This window comes from Spermophilus citellus (assembly GCF_964194105.1).
Source record: "Spermophilus citellus genome assembly, chromosome: 2".
Classification (NCBI taxonomy): Eukaryota; Metazoa; Chordata; class Mammalia; order Rodentia; family Sciuridae; genus Spermophilus; species Spermophilus citellus.
Window position 1 is genome coordinate 146,298,938 of NC_138183.1, and position 22,588 is coordinate 146,321,525.

Genomic DNA, 22,588 nt, shown 5'->3' on the forward strand with positions numbered 1-22,588 from the left:
TTCTTCTACAGAAGGTCATTGCTAACAGTGAGAGTCTGATTGGTAATAAGTCATTCTGTCTTCAACAACTCATTATTTATTTCTGTTCATTAATTTTAGTTAATGTTGAGACTGTATCCCAGGGTCTGGGAAGCAATGATGAAGAAGAAAACAGAAGTCCTGTCATCCTTAAGTGTGTGGTCCAAGAACTATCAACAGTTCTCTCTCCATTTATTCTTCTTTTGAATATACAAGAGCACATACATGTATGTATCCTCCCTCCTTTTTTTTTTTTTTAAGAGAGAGAGAGAGAGAGAGAGAGAGAATTTTTTTTTAATATTTACTTTTTAGATTTTGGTGGACACAACATCTTTGTTTGTATGTGGTACTGAGGATCGAACCTGGGCTGCATGCATGCCAGGCGAGCGCTCTACCGCTTGAGCCACATCCCAGCCCCTCCCTCCTTTTTTTATTTTTATTTTTATTTTATTTTTTTACAATAATGGTAGTACCTTGCATAGTCTATTTCTGGATTTTTCCTTAATATTGCATCTTTAAAATTTTTCCATGATCACACTGATGGTACAACTTTATTTATTTTTACTTTTTCCCTGCAGTGCTGGGGATCAGACTCCCTCCGGCCTTGTGCCTGCTAGGCCTACCACTGTCACACCCCCAGACCTTAATCTTATTCTTTTAAAAAATTGTATAATACTGGGGTTGGTGGTGCCTGCCTGTAACATCAGTTACTTGGGAGACTGAGATAAGAGGATGGCAAATTCAAGACCAGCCTAAGCAATATAGCAAGACCCTGTATCAAAGTAAAATAAAAATAATAATAAAGAATAATAAAATTATTAATAAGGGCTGGGGGTATAAATCAGTAGTAGCATGCCCCTGGGTTCAGCCAGTGGTGGTGGGGTATATAGTAGTTCATTGTATGGTGTTATCACAGTGTACATAACTCTTTCCAATCTTTTGTAGTATAAAAGATGCTGCAATTTAATATTCTTATATTTTTAACATAGTATTTTTTAACATAATATTTAACATAGATGGGCACATATATATCTAAGGGAAGATCCTAGAATTGAAGTATGAGATCAGGGGATATATATTTTTTTTAATGTTTGCTGGATATTAAGAAATCTCTTTCTAATGAGGTTATATCAATTCACCCTTTCAACAACAAGGTATACAAAGTTTATTTTCTTTGTCAATGACAGTATATCCATTAAAAAAATGTTGGCCAAGCTGATAAATGAAAAATGGTTTCTTACAGTTTTAACTTGCATTTATTCTCTCTTAAAATACAATAGTGCAACAGAATTGTAGTTACTTAGGAACTTTTAAAATACTTTGTATATACTTAAAATATTTAAAGATATATAAATACTTCAAAATACTTAAAAGACATTTGTTGTTTTTCTGTAAGTTACACTTTTATCCAATGTCTACTTTCTATTAAAGAAATTAAACTTTGTTTGTGGTATGAGTTGAAAATATTTTCTCCTCAGGAGCATTTTGTCTTTCAACTTTAAGGAGTTCTTTAATACAGATATTTAAAAATGTAAAATGCATTATTTGGCAGGGTACGGTGGTACATGCCTGTAATCTCAGAGGTTTAACAGGCTGAGGCAGGAGGATCTTGAGTTCAAAGCCAGCCTCAGAAAGTTAGTGAGGCCCTAAGTAACTCAGTGAGACCTTGTCTCTAAATAAAATATAAAAAAGAGCTGGGGATGTGGCTCAGTGGTTAAGTCCCTTGAGTTCAATTCCCAGTACCAAAAAAAAAAAAAAAATAAAATAAAATAAAATAAAATAAAAGTAAAACATATTACTTTTGAAAAAAAGTTAAAATTTCTTGCTTGGAAACATTAAGATGTTACTTTGTATGTTTCAAATTTATATTTAAATCTGTGGTCTATTTGGGTTTTAGTTTTAGGTTCAGTGGGAAACAGGAATTCATCTTGCTTTTCCACCACAGACTAGCTTGTTCAATGGCACCAATTCCTTGCTGATTAGAAGAGCCACTTTCTCAGGTATCAGATTACCAAAAACTTTGGAGTATAACTTCTATAACCTACAACATTCTAGTGATTTGTTTCCCTGTTTGAGTATTTGTGCTAAATTATGTTATTTACTGTGGTTTTATAATATATTTTACACTGGTATTTTTTTTTCTTTTTTAAGGTTGCAGAATTATTATATTTATTTATTTATTGGTACCAGAGATTAAACTCAGGGGCACTTAACCCCTGAGCCATATTCACCAGGTTTCTTATTTTTTATTTTGAGAGAGGGTCTCACAAAGTTGCTTAGAGCCTCGCTCAATTGCTGAGGCTGGCTTTGAATTTTCGATCCTCTTGTCTCAGCCTCCCAAACTGCTGAGATTACAGGCATGCACCACCATGCCTAGTGCAGGATTATTCTTGCACATATATTTTTTCACCTAAGTTTTGGAATCAGATTGTCTTATACATACAACTGTGCCTGTTGGTATTTAAAATTATTTGTTTCATTTTTGAGATTAAAGAAACTTTGCATTTAAAAACAGCTTTAAGTTTACAGAAAAATTAAGCACAGAATTCCCATATAATACTTCCTCCTCTCCATCCCATAGTTTTCCCTATTATAACATCTTACATTTGTGTGGTGCATTTTTAAAAATTGATAATATTGATACATTATTATTGATTTAACATCATGATTTATATTAGTTTTTTTTAAGTATTGGCCACCTGTACACTAAGGTAAGCATTCTACCACTGAGCTACATCCTCACCTTTTGTTTGTTTATTTGTTTTTAATTAGTTATACATGACAGTAGAATGCACTTATATACTTTGATGTATCATACATAGATGGATACAATTTCTTATTTTTCTGAGTATACATATTGTACAATCACATTGGTCATACAGTCACATACTTACATACAGTAATAATGTCTGTTTCATTCTATTTTTCTTATCCCCACATCCCCTGTCTTCCCCTCCTTTCACTTCCCTCTACCTAATTTAAGGTAACATTATTATTTTTTTGCATTACAATTCTTAATACACATAAATACCACTCTTTTTGTATTTTTGTTTGTATATAAAGTATGTTGACACCCAATTCAAGTCTTCATACATGTACTTTGTATAATGACGTCCATCATATTCCACTATCACATCCTCACCTTTTTAACCTAGGCTTGCCTCAAACTTGCAATCTTTCTGTCTGAGTCTCCCAAGTAGCTGAGATCACAGATGTGCACCACTATACCTTGCAGAATTCAATTTTTGTGTTATACATGCTATGAGTTTTGACAAATACATAATGTTGTGTATCTATCTTTACAATATGGTACAGGATAAATAGTTTCACTGCCCTAAAAATTCCTGTGCTTTAGTATTCATCCCTCTTCCCTGGTCCTCAACTGATACTCCAGAAACAGCTGATTTTAGTATTATCTCTACATAGTTTTACCATTTCTAGCTTGTTATTCAGTTAGAATCATAGTATGCAGTCTTTTCATACTGACTTCTTTCACTTAGCAATCTGAATTTAAAATTTTTCCAGGTCTTTTTGTGGCTTGATAGTGTATTTCTTTTTAATGCTGAATAGTATTTCATTATGTGGGTGTACCACAGTGTGTTTATGTATTCATCCACTAAAGAACATTTTGATTGCTTCAAATTTTCGGCAATTAGAAGTTAAGCTTCTGTAAACATTTGTGCTCAGGTTTTTGTGTAAACACAAGTTTTCAACTCATTTGGGTAAATACCTAGGAGTATGATTATTGGATCATATGGTATGACTATGTTTAGCTTTCTAAGAAACTGCCCAACTGTTTTTCAAAGTAGCTGTACCGTTTTATATTCCTATCAGCAGTGAATCAGAGTTCCTTTTGCTCCACCTGTTAGTATTTTAGTTAGGATAGCATTAAATGTTTAGATTGATCTAGGAGTTACAGGACTTTTCATTATGTTTAGCGGTATTATCCAAACCTTTCAATTTGTATAAATCTTCATTAACATGTTTAAGTAGCATTTAAAGTTTTCTGTAGGAGTGTTGAGAGGCAATTCTCTACAGATCTCTCAGGTTTCTGTATGTCTTGTGTTTTTGCCTTTGTTCTAGGATTTTTATATAGCAAACAGCCTTAAAATGTAGAGATGGTATACATTGGAGAAAAGATAGCCTCTTCAACAAATGGTGCTGGGAAAACTGGAAATCCATATGCAACAAAATGAAATTAAATCCCTCTCTCTCTCACCATGTACAAAACTCAACTCAAAGTGGATCAAGGACCTAAACCAGAGACACTGTGCCTATTAGAAGAAAAAGTAGGTACAAATCTCCATCATGTTGGATAGGCCCCGACTTCCTTAATAAGACACCTATAGTGCAAGAAATAAAATCATGAATAAATAAATGGGATGATTCAAACTAAAAACTTCTTCTCAGAAAAGAAACAATGAGTGAGGTGAATAGAGAGCCTATGTTTTGGGAGCAAATTTTTACCACATGCACATCAGAGAGAACATTAATCTCTAGAATATACAAAGAACTTAAAAATCTTAACACCAAAAAAAACCCCAAATAACCCAATCAATAAATGGGCCAAGAAACTCAATAGACACTTCACAGAAGAGGATATACAATCAATCAACAAATATATGAAAAAATGTTCAACATCTCTAGCAATTAGAGAAATGCAAATCAAAACTACTCTAAGATTTCATGCCACTCCAGTCAGAATGGCAGCTATTAAGAATACAAATAACAATAAGTGTTGGCGAGGATGTGGGGAAAAAGGTACACTCATACATTGCTGGTGGGACTGTAAATTGGTGCAGCCAATATGGAAAGCAGTATGGAGAATCCTTGGAAAACTGGGAATGAAACCACCATTTGAGCCAGCTATCCCACTCCTTGATCTATACTCAAAGGGCTTAAAACAGCATACTACTGGGACACAGCCACATCAATGTTCATAGCATCTCAATTTACCATAGCTAAACTGTGGAACCAACCTAGATGCCCTTCAGTAGATGAATGGATGAAGAAAATGTGGTTATATGTACACAATGGAATATTACTCAGTATTAAAATAGAATAAAATCACGACATCTGCAGGTAAATAGATGTAGTTGGAGAATATAATGCTAAGTGAAGTTAGCCAATCCCCAAAACCCAAATGCCAAATGTTTTCTCTGATTTAAAGATGTATATTCATAATGTGGTGGGAGCAGGGTATGGGAGGATTAGATGAACTCTAGATAAGGCAAAGGGGAGGGAGGGGAAAGGAGGGGGAAATGAGGTAGGAATGATGGTGGAATGAGTTAGACATCATTACCCTGATGTTCTGGGTAATAACACCTACCTTAGAAGTTAAAGAAAATTAAAAGAGACAACAGAGAACTGTATGCATGGGGGCAGGAAAGACAGTGGAATGAGATGGACATCATCCTCCTAAGTACATGTATGGAGACATGAATGGAATGGTATGACTCTACTTTGTGTACAAGCAAAGGTATGAAAAATTGTGCTCTATATGTGTACTATGAATTGTAATGCATTTTGCTGTCATGTATAACAAGTTAAAATTTAAAAAATAAATTTTAAAAAATGTAGAGATGGCGTCTTTCTAGGAGCAAAGGGCAAGCACACCCAATGGTTAGATTCCCTAAACTGTGTCTTCTCCAGCAATGGGAACTCTTGTGTCACTTGGTTCTCTTTTGCCCTGCTCTATTGGAACTGTGGCTACTGTGACTGATACTGCGGGTAATCAGTGACAAGTCCTGCTTCCCCACACATTGAAATTTGAACATTAGAGAAGCACGCTGAGGCAAGCATATGAAGCAGGGTTTATTTAAAAAGGGGTAACACAGACTTCTCCCATGAGGGAGAAGGGGGCCATAGCTGGTGTCCTGGTAGCCCAAGAAAGGAGGTGTTCTGCCCTTTTTATATGTCCTAGGCTTTATTTGTTCTCCTGCCTTTCCCTCCTTATCTTTCTCCTTCCTGCATATGTGACTAGGCCCAAATGCTCGGTGGGAGGGCCAAAAGGTGGAAATAGGTGGCTGAAGGGGGAAGGGCAGGATGGAGTAACAACCTTATAGCTCCCTGTAGGGAGGGGAAATTCCTGGGACAGGTTACCTTGGCAACAGGTTGGAGCAGGGGCAGGTTCTTGATAAGATCCCTCAGGGGACAGCCTCCAACTTCCCAGACTCACTCAAAATTGGCCTCCTAGACCCAACCTGATTTACTATCTACACTGCCTGCCTGTCTAATTCTGGCTTCACAATTACTGTGAGGAAAACAATCCTTTGTCTCTGATTCAGGAGTCTCTTATTTTCTGCCAGCATCCAGGAAACTGGCAGGCTAAAGTTTCAGCTTGCAGTAGAATAGAATATAGCTACTGTTTGGTAGGAAAAAATATGTTATGTGTTTGTATAAGAAAGCTGTTCTTATTGATAAAACCGTACATAGTCATAGCTACTGCAAAAAATGAGTTTGTTTCTTTCTTGAAAATGCATGTATCTATTTGCCTAATTGCCTTAGCTAGTAGCTTCAGAAATATGACAAATAGAAATAATTATAAAACCTTATCTTGTTTCTTACTTTAATTGAATTATCTATTGAATTAAAAAAAATTTAAAGAAGTCTTTTTCTTTTTCCCCCCATATTTTTATATTGGTGCATTATGGTTGTACATAATAATGGGATTTGTACCTCTTGCATTTTGCTGTTAAGCTGGAAACTTAGCTTTGACTTAAGAATTCATATAATTATAAAAGTAGATACAGATATATATACAGGAACATGCATGAAATTTGTATTGAGAAATAAGTATTTATAATTCAGGAAGGGAGCTGATTAAGGTATAAGGTGCCTGCAGTCTTAGCTACTTGGAAGGCTGAGGCAGGAGAATTGTGTGTGTGTGTGTGTGTGTGTGTGTGTGTGAGAGAGAGAGAGAGAGAGAGAGAGAGAGAGAGATATTCTGGGAATCAAACCCAGGGCTTCATGCATGCTAGACAAGCCACTCTTCCTCTGGAACTACATTCTCTGCCCTCAGAAGGATTGCTGGGGACCTAAAGTTCAAGACCAGCTTAGGCACAAAACCTTATTTTGTTTTAATAAGCAAAACCTTATTTCAGAAAAAAATCTATGCTTAATTTTATCAACTGATTTTGTAGGATCTCTGAATATATAAATTTTTTCTTCCTTTACTCAATTAATTGTAAATAGATTTCTCGATATTAACCATTTTCTCCAGATTTAAATCGTGTTTGGTCCTGGTATACTGAATTTTAAGAAGTTCCTGGATTATATTTATTAATGATTTTACTTAGGTGTTTTGCATCAGAATTCATACAGTAGTCTGTACATTGTGATGCTACTGTGACATATTTATTAAGTATGCTCTCAATATATAATAAATCCATAGAAATAGTTGACATATTTATTAAGTATGCTATCAATATATAATAAATCCATAGAAATAGTTAAGAAATTTTCTCTTTTTGTTTAATGTTCTAGAATAGTTTAATAATATTGAAATTTTATGTGTCTTAAACATTTGGGTAAATCAATTATTTGGTTCTATTTATTTATTTAAATTTAAAAAGTTTTATTTTAAGTTGTGATAGTAGAAGCAAATGTGACTCCATTTTGTTTCATGACCTCATCTTGTAAAACAACCATGCCAAGTAGAAGAGTCATGACTGGGGTAAGATGTTCTTTTCCTTTTGCTATAGAAACCTTTAAGAACACAGAACTACCTAACGGGGCTCTGTTTCTGTAACTGGGGTGACTGGGCTAACTGTGATTGATTAGGCTTCCCACCACTTGACTGCACTGTCCCGCTTCTGTAACCTGGCTTGCTTGCATTGGCTGGACCCCCAAACATCCCTTTTGCAGTTTCGGGCAATTGTTCAGGGCTGATCAGGAGAACAGCTTTATGTTCTGTTCAGCTGCCATGGGTGTGCTTCAATAAAGGCTTGATTCGATTTACGTGCGTGGTCTGTTTATGAAACCCCGGGATGAAGCTTTAACTATAACATTTGGGTGCTCGCCCAGGATCCATTTCTTCCCTACCCTCATGGAAAATTTGCCTCAATGATGGTCCTTTGGACCTCGGCCCCGGAGTAGAGGGGAGCTCCTGAGAGATGTTCCTCAGCTTCACTCCGAGGGTGACTCCAATCCATCCTAGGACACTCTGAAAAACCTCCTGCCGGCCTGTCAGACCTGGTGAGTCGACTCTTCTGGGGAAAAGGTCAGATTGGACAGTCACTTACACCTTTCCCAGCACAAGACAGGACAGGACTGTCTCCCTGGAGGTCTCCCTGTGTGACCTCATCTGTCTGTATCTGGAGCCCACTGGAGGCCTCCCTGCAGGGGCTCATCTGTCTGGGGGCAGGATGAGACGTGGTCTCTGCCCCATTAGAGGTCTCTCTGGGTGACCTCAGTGATTGCTGCTTGTCCTGTGTCTGTTCTGCTGTTTGTTGTTTCTCCAACATCCTCTTGCTGTTTGTCATTTGTCTCGTGTCTGTTTGCTGGCTGTTTGTCTTGTGTTTATCTGTCTGAGTGTTATGCGCGGGCCCTTTTCTTGTTCTCATAACCGCTCCTCTTTCATTAGGACTCCTTCACTCCACCGACATCATATGACAAGGAAGCTCTACAGAGATCTCTACCTGGACCCCTTTAACTTGTTTTCTTAACAATTTTCAGGACTTTATCTGTTAGTTTGTTTTTGTTTGTTCCCTTTGTGTTCTGTGTTAATGTCTACCTCAGTTTGTTTCTTTTGGGAAAAAAATGATTAAAACGGTTTTAACTGTGCTCACTACAGCTTGAATTAAAATGTAAAGTGCTGCCAACAGGACTAAAAGAATTGTCAAAAGTAAAAGCTAAAGGTAAAAAGAAAAAGGCATTCTAGAGATTGCCTTCATTTAGGATGGGCCAGGTGGCCAACTGGGTAAATCATGTCAGTTCCTATAGAGGACAGATTAAAACTAAAGTGTTTTATAAAATTATTATTCCACTCATAATCCACTTGAATCAAATGTATGAAATATGATATGTCAAGAGCTTTGTAATGTTTTGAACATTACAAAATATATTAAAAAAATAAAATTATTATTCTTAAATTGTATAACAAAAAGCATAATTTTGTCTAGAAAATTTGGCTTTTGTCTCTCAGTATTTGCAAGCTTGAATAACTCCCAACTATTAAAAAATGGTCCAAAGATTTTTCAATGTCAGGCTAAAATTTGGTGGCCACTATCCAAGAAACAGGAAAAACCAGTTTAGAATGGGACCCCAACCTGGGGGACTCTCCCAAGGAGACCAATGGAGCTGCGTCTTTGGGAAGTTTCTCCAGGGAAAAATAAACCCCCTTCATTTGTCTATGTTCCCTCAACACTTTTCACTTTGCTGAACAGGACCACCTCAGAAAAAAAGGTCAAAAAACTTTTAAAATTCTATATTCTATAAATTCATGATTTTGATCCCATACGCTTAGGTTAATATGTTTTTCTGATTACACTCTGCTTTATTCTAAGGCCAATTTACAAAGGCTAACTCTCAATCTAATAGGTTTTTTAAAAATGAGCTACAAGTCTTTTATTTGTCTGTTTGCTTTGTGTGGGTGCACTGGTGTACTGTCTGTCTACATGTATTGCCATGTTTATATACATTTGGTACAAAAAATTGACATATGAGCTCATAAATTAAAATTTTAAAAAATAGATCCAAATACTTTTGGTTAATATGATTTAAAAGGTTCAATTCAAATTGGGAAAATAGATAAAAGTACAAATGACTTTAAAGTTACTAATGCACAGTTTTGTTTCTAGATGGTTAAACAGCTATTAAAAATGTTAATGTCTATAAAGTGTCTGACATCCATTGTCTCTAAGATTTTTCTTCAACAGAAAAAAAAGATTACTAATACTATTCAATGCACTTCTCTGATACCTTGTTTTCAAAAAAGATACGTAAATTACATCTAAACATATATAAAATTAATCATGGATGTGTTTGTTAGAGATATCTAATTGGTACAAAGTTAAAATGCTGAGTGTTAAATATAATATCAAGTACTCTTAACTCCTTAAATTCCATAAGGTAAAATATTTAAACAATGTTGGTGTTTTCATAAGTTGGTAAACTAAAAAGGAAATTTAAAATTATTTTGTGTTATTTTAAAAACAAGGTTACTATAAATTACAAAGTTCCAACAGGTATAATTCTACATACAAGGAGTCAAGAGGTTTCAACTGTATTTTAATTAAAGTACTATAAATAACAAATATTTCATCCTATTAAAATGGATTAATTTATCTAAATTCAGAAATTTATGAGGGTTATTTCAAGGTATAAAAAAAGGATCAATGGATTAAAAATTGTTAAAAAGTTCTAAATATAAAAACATATTTAGTAAAAAACATTTCCAGGTAAAAAGTCTTTATTTGGTAAAGTATAATTATAATACAACTAAGTAAACAACAAAAAGGTCTAATTAAGTACTCTATAAATAAAAGACAAATATTAAAAGGTTTATATGTATTTAAGTTGGTTATATATGTAACACAAATAGTTAAAACTATTCAAGGTTGTTCCCTAAGGACAAATAATAATGTACTGATATATTTATATGTTAAAATGACAAAAACTTCTAAAAATATTAATTACATTGTGTCTGCTAAGTTTTATTCCCTAGAACAAGTAATCTTGGAGAAATTAAGGTTTGTACATCTGTGGCTAAACAGCAACTGTTATTTTAAAGTATTGTCCTACATTACAGAGTCTAGATTTTCCTTTAAAAGTTAACCTTGGTTAATATAAAAACATCGATACAAGTGTGGTTACATTACTCTTCTTTACAGATTAAATGTGTTCATATCTTTCAGGTATACAAGTCTTTAAGGTAAAAGGTTTAAAGGAACATTTTATCAAGCTGGTATTCTACAAACTAAAATTGTCTGTAATGGTAACTTAAATTTACAAAGATAATATATTTTATTGGGAATTTATTTATATTATTTGATGTTTTATAACCAAATCTTATGTTACCTTATACACTAAAATATAAAAATTTAAAGATATGTTAAAAAGTAATGAGAGCCTAATCTATTTAAAGATTAATATTATAAAACATTTTGCCACTTTTCCACATTAAAAAAAAAATGTTAAGGGCTCTCAGCCTTTCCTTAATTAATGTTTCAGATGTATGTCATATTGTGCTACTAACATTCATACAGAGTCAGGAAACAATATATGTAAACTTTATAAAATGATATTTAAAGAGAGAGACAAAGATCAGCTTTAGAACTAAAACACTTTACCTAAGATTTGTAAAGAGCCCTGCCTTACCTGAGATAAAGCTCTTCCTCCCACCTTACAGCACGTCAGAATAACTTCAAAGTAGGCCAGATTTCAGTTGATTTAAAGTTAGATTCAAAGATTAATTTTATTGAAACGATTACTGTGATCTCAAATAGGAAATATAATGTATAACTCAGCCAAGGTTCAAAATTATATACAAGCTAAATATGTTTTTACTATCGTTAATTTCACTTTGTATTTTCATTATAACTAAAAGAAAGTGACCACGACACTCAGAGCAACCAAGAGAACTTTATTGTGGCAGTGTCTGATTAACACCAAAGAGAGAGAGAGAGAGAGAGAGAGAGAGAAAGGAAAGTTCAAGAGAGCAAGAGAGGGAGACCTGGCAAGAGAGTGTTTTTATAGCCAAAATCTAATGGGGTCTTGGGGTCTGCAAGCTGCCTTGTTGACGTTCAGTGATTGGATCATACAGTAGATGCTGAGGTGTCATCTTCTGCCTTCAGGCAGATCTTCAGCATTACATAAATTAATAAATAAAATAAGGATATTGTGTTATATAAAAATTAACTGTAAAGTTATAAACATTAAAGTTAAAGCCCAGCATTCTTACTTTAAAACTGGCAAAACTGACTTGCTGGATGTTTAAGGCAAAACTTAAATATTAAGTTTAAAGTAAAGGGGCCAAAGAAACCAATATTTGACTCTTGCCCTCTGAGTCAACCTGAACCCAGGACAGGGGGAAAAGCTTTGCAACTCCAGGTCACATAACCTCCCGTAAGGGAGATTAATGGGACCCCTGGAGAACAGAAAGCCAATGAGTGTACATGCTGCAAAAGAGGAGGGTCATAAAAAGGGGAGACATGCCTGATGCTTCCATGGGAAGCCATATGGTCAGCAAGACCTTGACCCATCCTAATGCAGATGACACTAACAGAGCTAAAATGCTGCTCATAAGTTCCCCAAGAATGTCCTCCAAGGAAACTCAGCTGACTCTTACCAATAGTTAGAAACAAGGTCAGTTTGACCAGCTTGATCTTAAACACTTAGCAAAAACAGTTAAAAACCAAAGCACAGCCATTCCTGGGCATTAAAAAAACAAACAAACAAACAGTTATTTTAATGTAACTTAAAATGTACATTGTGTTAACATCCCTCAAAATGAGTAAGACTGGAAGCAACAAAAGAGAAATTCTTAGGCAAAAATGCTTGATAACTATCAATAAAAAAAAAACTGCCAGAAGTTTTTAGTCAGTTTAAGGTCTACAGATCTTCCTAACTTCCTACACAGGTAGATGTAATCAATGTTTATTAATATAATTATCTAGCCCTAAGTAACAAAGGGATCTTTACTGAACACAGAAGTCATGCCAAAAAGGTATTTTTGTAAAAATCAGATGACATTACCTGACTTAATTAAATGTTGTATTTACATTCCTGATAACTCTGACAATGTTGATGATTTATATTCCCTAAAAAGGGGGCCTTATTAGGCTTTGTTAGGCCTTGTTATGGGAACAATTTATCAGGTCTTCTACCTCCTGATAAAAAATTATTAATTTCTGTCATTTTCATGATATTCATGGACAGGTTCCAGATTCTACAACTGCTATTTTGTATTAATCTTACTTCTTCACTCATGTCTTTTTGTTTCTCTCATAGAAGTGTCCATCCCAGGTGAATTTACATCCTGTTCTTCCTAAACCAGATTTTTACCATGGACTCCTTGACCCACTCAGTTTCTAAAAAAGGGACTCCAAACTGCTTGCCCACTGCGCATTGCCCCCTCTCAGCTCGAAGTAGCATGAACGGTCATCACCCTTTTCCCTTACAGCAGTAGGAGGTCCCTAACATTAGAGGAAAAATTATGGTCAATATAGATGTTCGCCAATATATCTGGCTCAGAAAGATTTACCTGGGAAACTACTCCCAAGATCACCTGGGGTGATCACCCAGAAAGAGACACTTGCTTCCACAACCCAACTTATAAGTGGAACAACTCCCCATTTGCCAAAAATTGTGCTTCCTGGGTCCCACTTCAACTCCTTGCCTAAATCTCCAAACTGTCAATAACTCTGAACTATGTAACCTGCTATTTTGATGGAGTAAAAGGAAAAGAATACCTGGACTTATTACAAGGCTAGGGTCCACTGATTTATTAACATAGACTGGCTGCCCCCATTTTAGTTCCCCTCCTGGCTGGCTTGGGACTAGCTGGATCTACTGCTTTGAGAATTGCAGCTCTTATCACAGGCTCTAAAAATTTCAAGTCCCTTAGCCATCAAATAGATATAGATTTAGGAAAACTAGAAAGGTCAATCTCTAAACTAGAGGTTTCACTACACTCTCTGACAGAAATAGTCTTACAAAACAGATGAGGTCTAGATGGTCTCTTTCTGGAAAAAAGGAGGACTTTGTATGATTCCAGGAGAAACTTGTTTCTATGCAAACCATTCTGGGATAATAAAGGACAGTTTGGTGCTAGTGAGAAACATGTTAAAGGAAAGAGATAAAGCACTAGAAACTTCAGGCAATTGGTTCCAAAACCTATGCTCATGATCCCCTTGGTTGACTACCATTATTTTGGCCTTAGTTGGGCCCCTAGTACTTCTCCTGCATGGGATTACTGTAGGATTCCACCTCTTAAAAATCCTCCTAAACTATATACACAAAAATGTAGGTGAGGTCAAACTTATGGTCTTGCGAGCCCAGTGTAGTCCCTTAGACACAGAAGGATGAAAAAAACACTGAGGCCTATTGATGTGCAAGACTGACATCAAATCTACTAAAACCAGTGAGGAATGTGATAGTAGAAGCAAATGTGACTCCATTTTGTTTTATGACTTCATCCTGTAAAACAACCATACCAAGTAGAAGGGTCATGACTGGGGCAAGATGTTCTTTTCCTTTTGCTATAGAAACCTTTAAGAACACGGAACTACCTAATGGGGCATTGTTTCTGTAAGTAGGGTAACAGGGCTCTGTTTCTGTAACTGGGGTAACCGGGCTAACTGTGATTGGTTAGGCTTCCCTCCACTTGACTGCACCCTCCTGCTTCTGTAACCTGGCTTGCTTGCATTGGCTAGACCCCCAAACATCCCTTTTGCGGTTTTCAGGCTTATAAGGAGTGCCCTGCAATTGTTCGGGGCTGATCAGGGGAACAACTTTATGCTCTGGTCAGCCGCCACGGGTGTGCTTCAATAAAGGCTTGATTAGATTATACGTGAGTGGTCTGGAAGTCAGTTTATGAAACCATGGGATGAAGCTTTAACTATAACAGATAACTTTTAATTGCATATAGTTATGGGATACAGAGAGATAATATGACTAATTAATATCATTTAGAATAATTAGATCATTCTAATTAACCCATTATCCACCACTTCAAATACTTATCACTTTTTTTGTGATAAGAACATTTGAAATTTACTCTCCTAGTAATTTTGAAATGTTTAATACACGATTATTAACTGTATACACCACATTGTGCAATAGATCTCCAAAATTAAATGACACCTATTCCTCTTGTCTGAGATTTTGTACTATTTAACCATTGTCTCTTCATTCCTCCCTATCCTGCAGTCTCTGCAACCAACTTTATTCTCTGCTTCTGTTCAAGAAGCAATTGTTTTCAATGCCACGTATTAGTGAGAACATGTGGTCTTTGTCTTTCCATTTCTGGCTTTCCCTTATATTACGCTTCTTCAGTTCCATTCAGGTTGTTGCAAATGACATAATTTCTTCCTTTTTTTTTTTAAAGGCTGTGTCGGATTCCACTGCACATATACACCACCCTTTCTTTATCCATGCATCTGTTGATGAACACTGAGATTCTATAACTTGACCTTTGTGAAGAGTGCTGCAATGAACATGGGAGTGTGGACATCTCTTTGACATACTGATTTCAAATCTTTTAGGAAAATACCCAGAAGTGGGATTGCTAAATCATGTGACAGTTCTATTTTTGGTTTTATGAAGAACCTTCATACAGTTTTCCATAATGGCTGTACTAATTGGCATTCTCACCAATATATTAATCTCATGCCTTTTACCGGTAATTGGGAAGCTCTGATAAAATGTTCAATTTTTTTTTCTGTTGTCTTTTTCTTTCTATTGTCTTTTAAATCCTCTTAAGGTACTTAGTCCTATGCACCCCTAACCTCCCCCCAACACACTTTTTTTCAGTGCTGGGGATGGAACCCAAGGCCTGCTGCTGAGCCACACCCCAGCCCACCTGCTCTAGTTAAAACCTTTCAGACACAGCACTCTTATTTCTTAATTAGACTGTAATGACTACAGTGCCCCACAGGATTGGGCATGTTCTACTTTGCTTAGCGTTGACTTGCAGATTGATTGAACTGACTCTGAAAATACCTAACAAATGTCTACCTCTAGTCTATTGATGTGATGAGGCTGAAATCCATAAAGTTTAATGGATTTTTAATTTTTCAAAAGTTGCTTTCTATGATCAAACACATTTTTATAAATTCTGCTCAAGCAAGGGGACATGTTTCCTGACTGCAGAGTATCTCAGAACTTGAGACAGAGACTCCCAGAGAGAAGCAGACGGCATGCATGCTGTGTTTTTCAAATTCATCTGGTCATAAACACCCTTCCGCCCCCACCAACAGTGACTCATATGTTCTGTAGCAATACTACACAGAGTATTTGTTTTTCAAAAATTTATTTTTTCCAAAACTTCATTTTTATTATTATATGTTACAGAAATGAGTCTGTAATAGATCGGAAAAAAATTAAAAAACTGGTCCTTTTACTAAACCTTTTACTAAACCATTGCACACTTTGCAGTTCCTTGTCAATGCACATGGCACACTTCCTTGGCATCTCGTGTGGTTCCTTTCTTCCCATCTGCTTCTCCTATTGAGCTGCCTGACCCACAGGGTGGGATGCCTCCAGGCCATCCAGATACTTGCCTGGGAGGCTGGCCCTGCAGTCCTTAGCCAGAGACCCATTCAGAATGCCCTCAATCTTTCCTTGTCTTATTTTCTTTTCTTCACTTTTCTTGACCTAGGTTTGCAACTCACCAACAAAGCACTGGGCTGTTTCTTCTAGGGAACTTTGACTAAACTCTGCTATATACATATTGGAATGTCTGAGCAGCATTTCAGAAAGCATTTTTCCATATGTAAGGATAAATATACACAGATAAGCCTAAATTTTAGGGACTATGGCAGAATTTTTGAAGGTCCTTGACATTTATGCATTCCCTAATCATGTATTGAGGGCTTCCTATATGCTGGGTTTGTTAAGATCTGGAAGACAATGATGAAAAAACCTGTTCCACATGCTCAAGGAGATCACAGTGCAGCACAGGATGGGGAGACATGGGGCAGTGTGGGTAGAAGTAGGTGCTTATATAATGGGGCAGCTGGGGATGGCCTTGAACTCAACGGACAATACCATGCCCAGGAAGTTGCTCCAAAGTTGCATCTTGAGCATTTACTAATAAACTTGTCACTGGACTTGGGTCCTTGGATCCAGAGTTGTAGAAGTGAACACCAGGCTCAGAAGAATTTAAGCACAGGCAAAGCTATATTTTGGGGAGAGTGGGTTTCTACTCTAGCCAGAAGGGAGGCAGCACATGGGGGATAGGTATTCCAGGCTGACAAAGAACAAAGGGGTAACAGAGACCTGTGTCTCTTGATGTCATCTTGTGTCGAGGTGGAACTTGAGCTTCACCTGTGCTCTTCTTCATCATGCTTCTTCCTGTATTGCATGTCTCATACCGTGTTAGGTCGCCACCTAGGGGTGTTTTACTATGCTAATAAGGTAAGGGTAACTGTGTGTTATTTAAGTGACTATTCTAGCAAATCAGAAATTTGCCCTTATCATCTGAGAAAGTCTCTAATATTCTTTTCAGAATATCTGGCTTTCGCTGGCATTTCTGCTGATCACGTAGTCTCAGAAGGCTGATGTGACATCTTTGCCTCCCATCTCTTGGTGGGTTATCTCACTCCCATAGCCTCAAAGACTAGTTTAACCTTTAAATTCCTGATTTTCTTAGAGGGCTATTAACCCCATAAGACAGAAGCTAGCTTGGCTGTTCATTTTCTCTGAGACATTTTATTCCTTAGCCCCATAGGGTTTTTTTTTTTTTTTTGGGGGGGGGAGGGGCGGTTCCTGGCTGTATCAAGCTGCAGATGTTAGCTGAAGATGGGAGCACTTACACATAGGGGCCCCATGTACACAAGTATGGAGGAGGCCAGTCCTGGTATACTCACTGGGGTAGTGAGTGGTGTTCAACATGACTGGAGCTTGGGTATGAGGTGTTGAGAACAAGGAACCGGAAATGCAAATGGTCAGATCAGGAAGGACTCTGAGAACCTTCAAAGGGTTTGAATTTCACATTGAAAGGTGTCAGTGGGGACAGCTGAAGGATGTTAGCAGAGAGATGATGTCATCATTTGACATGTGTCTGCAAAGTCTATGATACTCCTCCTTTCTACAGGTGAAGTCTAATTCTCCTCCTTCTGAAAGTGGACTGGACTTAGTGACTCATCTCTATGGAGTAGAAAGTGGTGGAAATGATAATGATTGCCGAGCCTTGGATAGAAAGGGCAATGTAGTTCCCCATCAGCTCTCTTTTAGGCTCTTCCCTTTGGAGCTCCGGGGCCCCATATAAGAAGTCTGCCTGATTTGAAGTTGGCATGCAAGAGGACTTGGACATAAAAATAAGAAGAGCTCCTGGAGTCCCAGTCCAGGAGGTGGTCATGGGAGTGAGTAGGGTTTTAGATCCAGCTACTGTCTGCCTGTATCCATGAAAGACCCAAAGGGGAACTTCCCTGCTAAGCTCAGCCCAACTCCAGCTCCCTGAGAAATAACAACAGAGCATTGTTATCACCTTCAACTGTTGGTTTTGAGTTGTCTATTACAAAAGACTAGAGAACTAATATAGCTGTCATGGAAGCAAGTACAGTATAAAAAATTATCTGGTTGTAGGGTAAAGAATGAATAGAGTGCAGAGCTACGTGGGAAAGAAATGTTGAACTCTCAAGCCAAGGAACTTTGGAAGCAGCTTGGACAAACTGTTGCCTCTTCTTGACTTGGGACTCCTCCATGTCCTACAAGAGTCACCTACTGAGTGGCTCTGTCTATGGGCTTGCTGAAAATCTATTTTAATGCACGAAAAACTGGCCACTGAGAGTCTCTGAGCCTAAATGATTTGGCTCTATAGATTGGAGTCTATTTGGATCAGCCTGGGAACTTACTGGTGTTTTACAGCCTGTAGCTGGGGACTCAGACTTTCATGCACAGATAGCAAAAAATGAATCCAGAGTGTATCCAGAAAATGTATCCAGAAAACAGTTACTACCCAGCACTGGTTATGGGTCAGGCATTTTTCTGAAAGCTGTATGTACTTGGAGAAGACCAGCAGAGGTCAACAGAAATGGTCAGAATGGAGTGAAACAAACTTCCTTCCAGGCAGTGAAGGGCTCGGAATTAATGGAGCAAGCTCCAACATGGGCAAGCAGGCCTGGGTGGAGCAAGGTTTAATACAGGCAAGCAGGCTGCATGGCTTCATAGGCCGTACTTGTTCATTCCTTTCTATGAGGTGGATGATTCTTTCAAGAGCTTTTATCTAATAGAAGAGGCAGAGTGAAGTTTCCAGTACTTAATGCATTTCCTCATGTGAGGACCCCTGAAATAATCCTCTTCTACCCCTACAGCCCTCACCTCACCCCTGTTCCGTATACAGTCCTCACACCTGGGCACTCAGAATGGTTGATACTTTTCATCCCCATAAAGGTGGGCTGGGAATTCCACTGACTGGAGAGTAAGTTAGACTCCTCAGGATCAAGTCCAGGAACTTCTAGGAGCTTAGCATGCAGCACCAGAAGTCTCTTGACTGCTTGTATCTCCTACAACCTTCCCTGAGGCAGAGGTTGCAGTTCATGATCACTGTCCTGCATGCGTCCATGTTTGTCCCATTCCCTTGGGTCTCCATGACTCTCCCTCTGTTGAATGTGAGTTGGAATCTTTCCCAACCCTCAGGATCAGACCCCAATGTTATCTCCTCTATGAGATTTCCCTGGCCTCCTGTTCAAAATGAGTGAGTCTTTTCATGCTTCCATAGCAGGATGTTCAATTTCATTGCTGATTTCGCTGCCTTATCCTTTAGTAATCTGCTTACAATTTTCATTATTCCTTTTCTCAATGGGATATTTTGAAAAAAAAAAAGGTTTTTTTTTTTTTTTTTTAGTACTTGGGATTGAATCCAGGGGTGTTTTACCAGTGAGCTACATACCCAGCCCTTTTTATTTATTTACTTACTTTTAAAATTTTGACATAGGGTATTGCTAAGTTACCCAGATTGGTCTTGAACTTGAGATTCTCCTGCCTTAGCCTTCTGAGTAGCTGGGAATATGGGTATGTGCCACAGTGACCATATGAAAAAAAGTTTTCTTTTTCATTCAATTTCATGTTCCTTCAGTACTTACTAAAGTGATGGGCACATAGTAAATGTCAATAAATTGAATTTTCACAAGGACCAAATAAGAGAGACAGTGGATGGTAGAGGAGGTTTTAGCTGTCAGACTCCATAGATGAATGAAGTGGCTCTTGCTGGCTGCTTTTCATCTCTTTGGTACCATGTGTACACACCTGGGAATCTCTGGGTGCCTGATGGCCCTCAGCTCTATCCTACAGCATCAATCTGTGCATCTTTGCTGAGACAGTTTCGTCCAGTTGAGCTTTAGCTGTGGTCTGAATTAGATTGGGGGCGGGAGATTATTCAGGGGACTTTTCTCTTTTCTCAAGTGTTGAAGGTGTTCATTCTGCCATCATTAGAAAAAAATGAGACTTTTCAGTTTGACCAGCAATTCATACTTAGCTCCTTGCATTACAGTAATGTTCCCTTTATCCAACTTTGACTTCTCACCTTCCCCAGTTAGCTTTTTGTCTCTGTGACTAAAAAACACACTGTGATAAGAACAACTCAGAGGAGGGAAAGTTTATTTTGGCTCATGGTTTCAGAGGTTCAGTTCGTGGTTACCAATTCATTATTCTGGGCCCCAGGTGAAGCAGAGCATCATGGTAGAAGAGTGAAGCAGAAGAAATCTGTTCAGCTTATGGTGGCCAATAAACAGAGAGGGAGAAGGAGAGGGGCTGCAGGGAAGGTGAAAAGGTGAACCATCCAGGGCATACCCTAGTGACCCACCTCCCCCAGCCATGCCCCACCTGCCTACAATTATCACCAAGTTAATCCATTTAAGCCAGGACAAACTGATCAGGTGATTGCTCTTAATCAAATCATTTCACCTCTGAATATTCCTGCATTAACACAAAAACTTTTGAAGGACACCTTATACACACACAATAAGAAAGCACTTAGAAGAAAGTAATGCAAAATAGACAGAAAATAGATTGCAAAAAGCTTAAATAGGGCCAGGGATGTAGCTCAGCGGTAGAGTACTCGCCTAGCACGTGCAAGGTTTCATCTCCAGCACTGCTAAAAAATAAAGAAAAATAGAAAGTTTGTACAGTTATATTTAAAGCATATTGAAGACCACTGCAATACAAAACAAATATTGCAATAATGGGAGTACCACAATTTTTTTTTTGTTTTCCAGGGAATATAAAAGTTAAATTTATACTATAATATAGTTTACTAAGTATATGGTAGCATTGTAGCTAAAGAAAACAGTGTGCATACCTTAATTAAATAATAGTTTATTGCTATTCTAACAATTATCTGGTCCACTGGAAAATGGTGTCGATGGACTTTCTCCAGACAGGGTTGCCACAAATCTTTAGTTTGTAAAGTGCCATGAAACAAGGTATGCCTGGATGTTTTACATTTTGACTTAACAGAGAAGAGAACCACCTTCAGTCCCATTGATTCCCACACTGTTTTTGTAACCGAAGTGTCAGCTTGGGTGTCTGGTGTCCTGCTGCAGAAGATTGAGAGCAGAGATGGAAGTGAAATGTCACGCACCATGGGATCTTCAGAAATGGCATAGGCTGAAAAAAAGGAGTAAAACCCCAACAGGAAGAGGGGTTCCCGTATTGAAGAGCAACACTTCTAATATAATACTAGTCATTATAGGAGAGGGGTTGTTATTATCTAGTTTAAGAAAAAAGGAACATCTGTCATATATTTCAAAAGATTTCCACCAAATGAATTTAAACATAAATAAGTTAAGATTATATGCATATATGGAAATAACATACTGTGGTCCAGTCTCAGGGAAGTTCTATGATCAAAAAATACACAGGAGCCAGTATGACAATTTTAAAAAGAGCATGTTATTTCCATTTCTCATGTTCATGATGGTGAATATGTAGATTGTAGAAAAACTTCTTCCCAACCTCATACAACTTTCCTCAGGTGGACTTTGCCCCTCCTTTTTTATTCTAGCCCCAGCTTTGGTCCTTGCAGATTCATATTCTTTTCTTCTTGTCTGTTTTACCTCCTTTTGTCCAATTTGGCATTACAGTATTACTGGGTCTGGCCAGGTCTGAGCCTCCTAGAAAGATGGGAATGCATCTGAACTCAGCCAAAATCTTCAACAATTATGTGAGGAAGCACCTAGGCAACACACATTAACTTTATATTTTGTTTTTTTTTCCTCTCCCACAAAAAGATAAGCTTCATTGACGTTTTTGTTTAATAAATCTCTTGTTCTTTTTTTAAAATGACATTTCCTTTCAATTACTTTGAGGTTTTAAGTAAAAATCATGTTAGGATGGTTCTGTTCTTTACATTTCATTAGGATTCATTTTCTTGACTCTTCATCCTTAGTGCAGATTTCCCTCCTGTGCTTTGAAAACTGGCCAACAAAGTCAACATTAGGAAGCTGAATTCACTTTCCAAAAAGTGTAAATAATAGAACAATCCTGGAATGATTTGAAGATAAGGGCATCTGAATGAGAGTTTCCCCCCTCTCTGCTGTCAATGGTCCCCATATTGTGGTTTTGTGATTGGCTGCACTGTGCCCATGGGACTCCAGCTTGCAGGTCAGGTCTTGTGCAGATGGCTCAGAGCTTCTCCCCACGGGTGACGATGGGGAATCATCTCAGACCCCATAGTGCGTTGGCCCATGTTCTCTGTGTGCTTCTCTCTCAGCCTCTCTTCTGTTGTCCCAGGTGGTGTCACAGCTTTTCTAGTTTCCTTTTCCTGCTGACTCCGACTCCAGCCCCCTGTCCTCCTCCTGTTATCCACAGGGTTTGGATTCCCAGCTGCCTCTGCCTGTTTCTGGACCAGGACTCCAGAGGCCTATGCTTCAACCTCTACGTTCCTGACCATGCTCATAGTAGCACT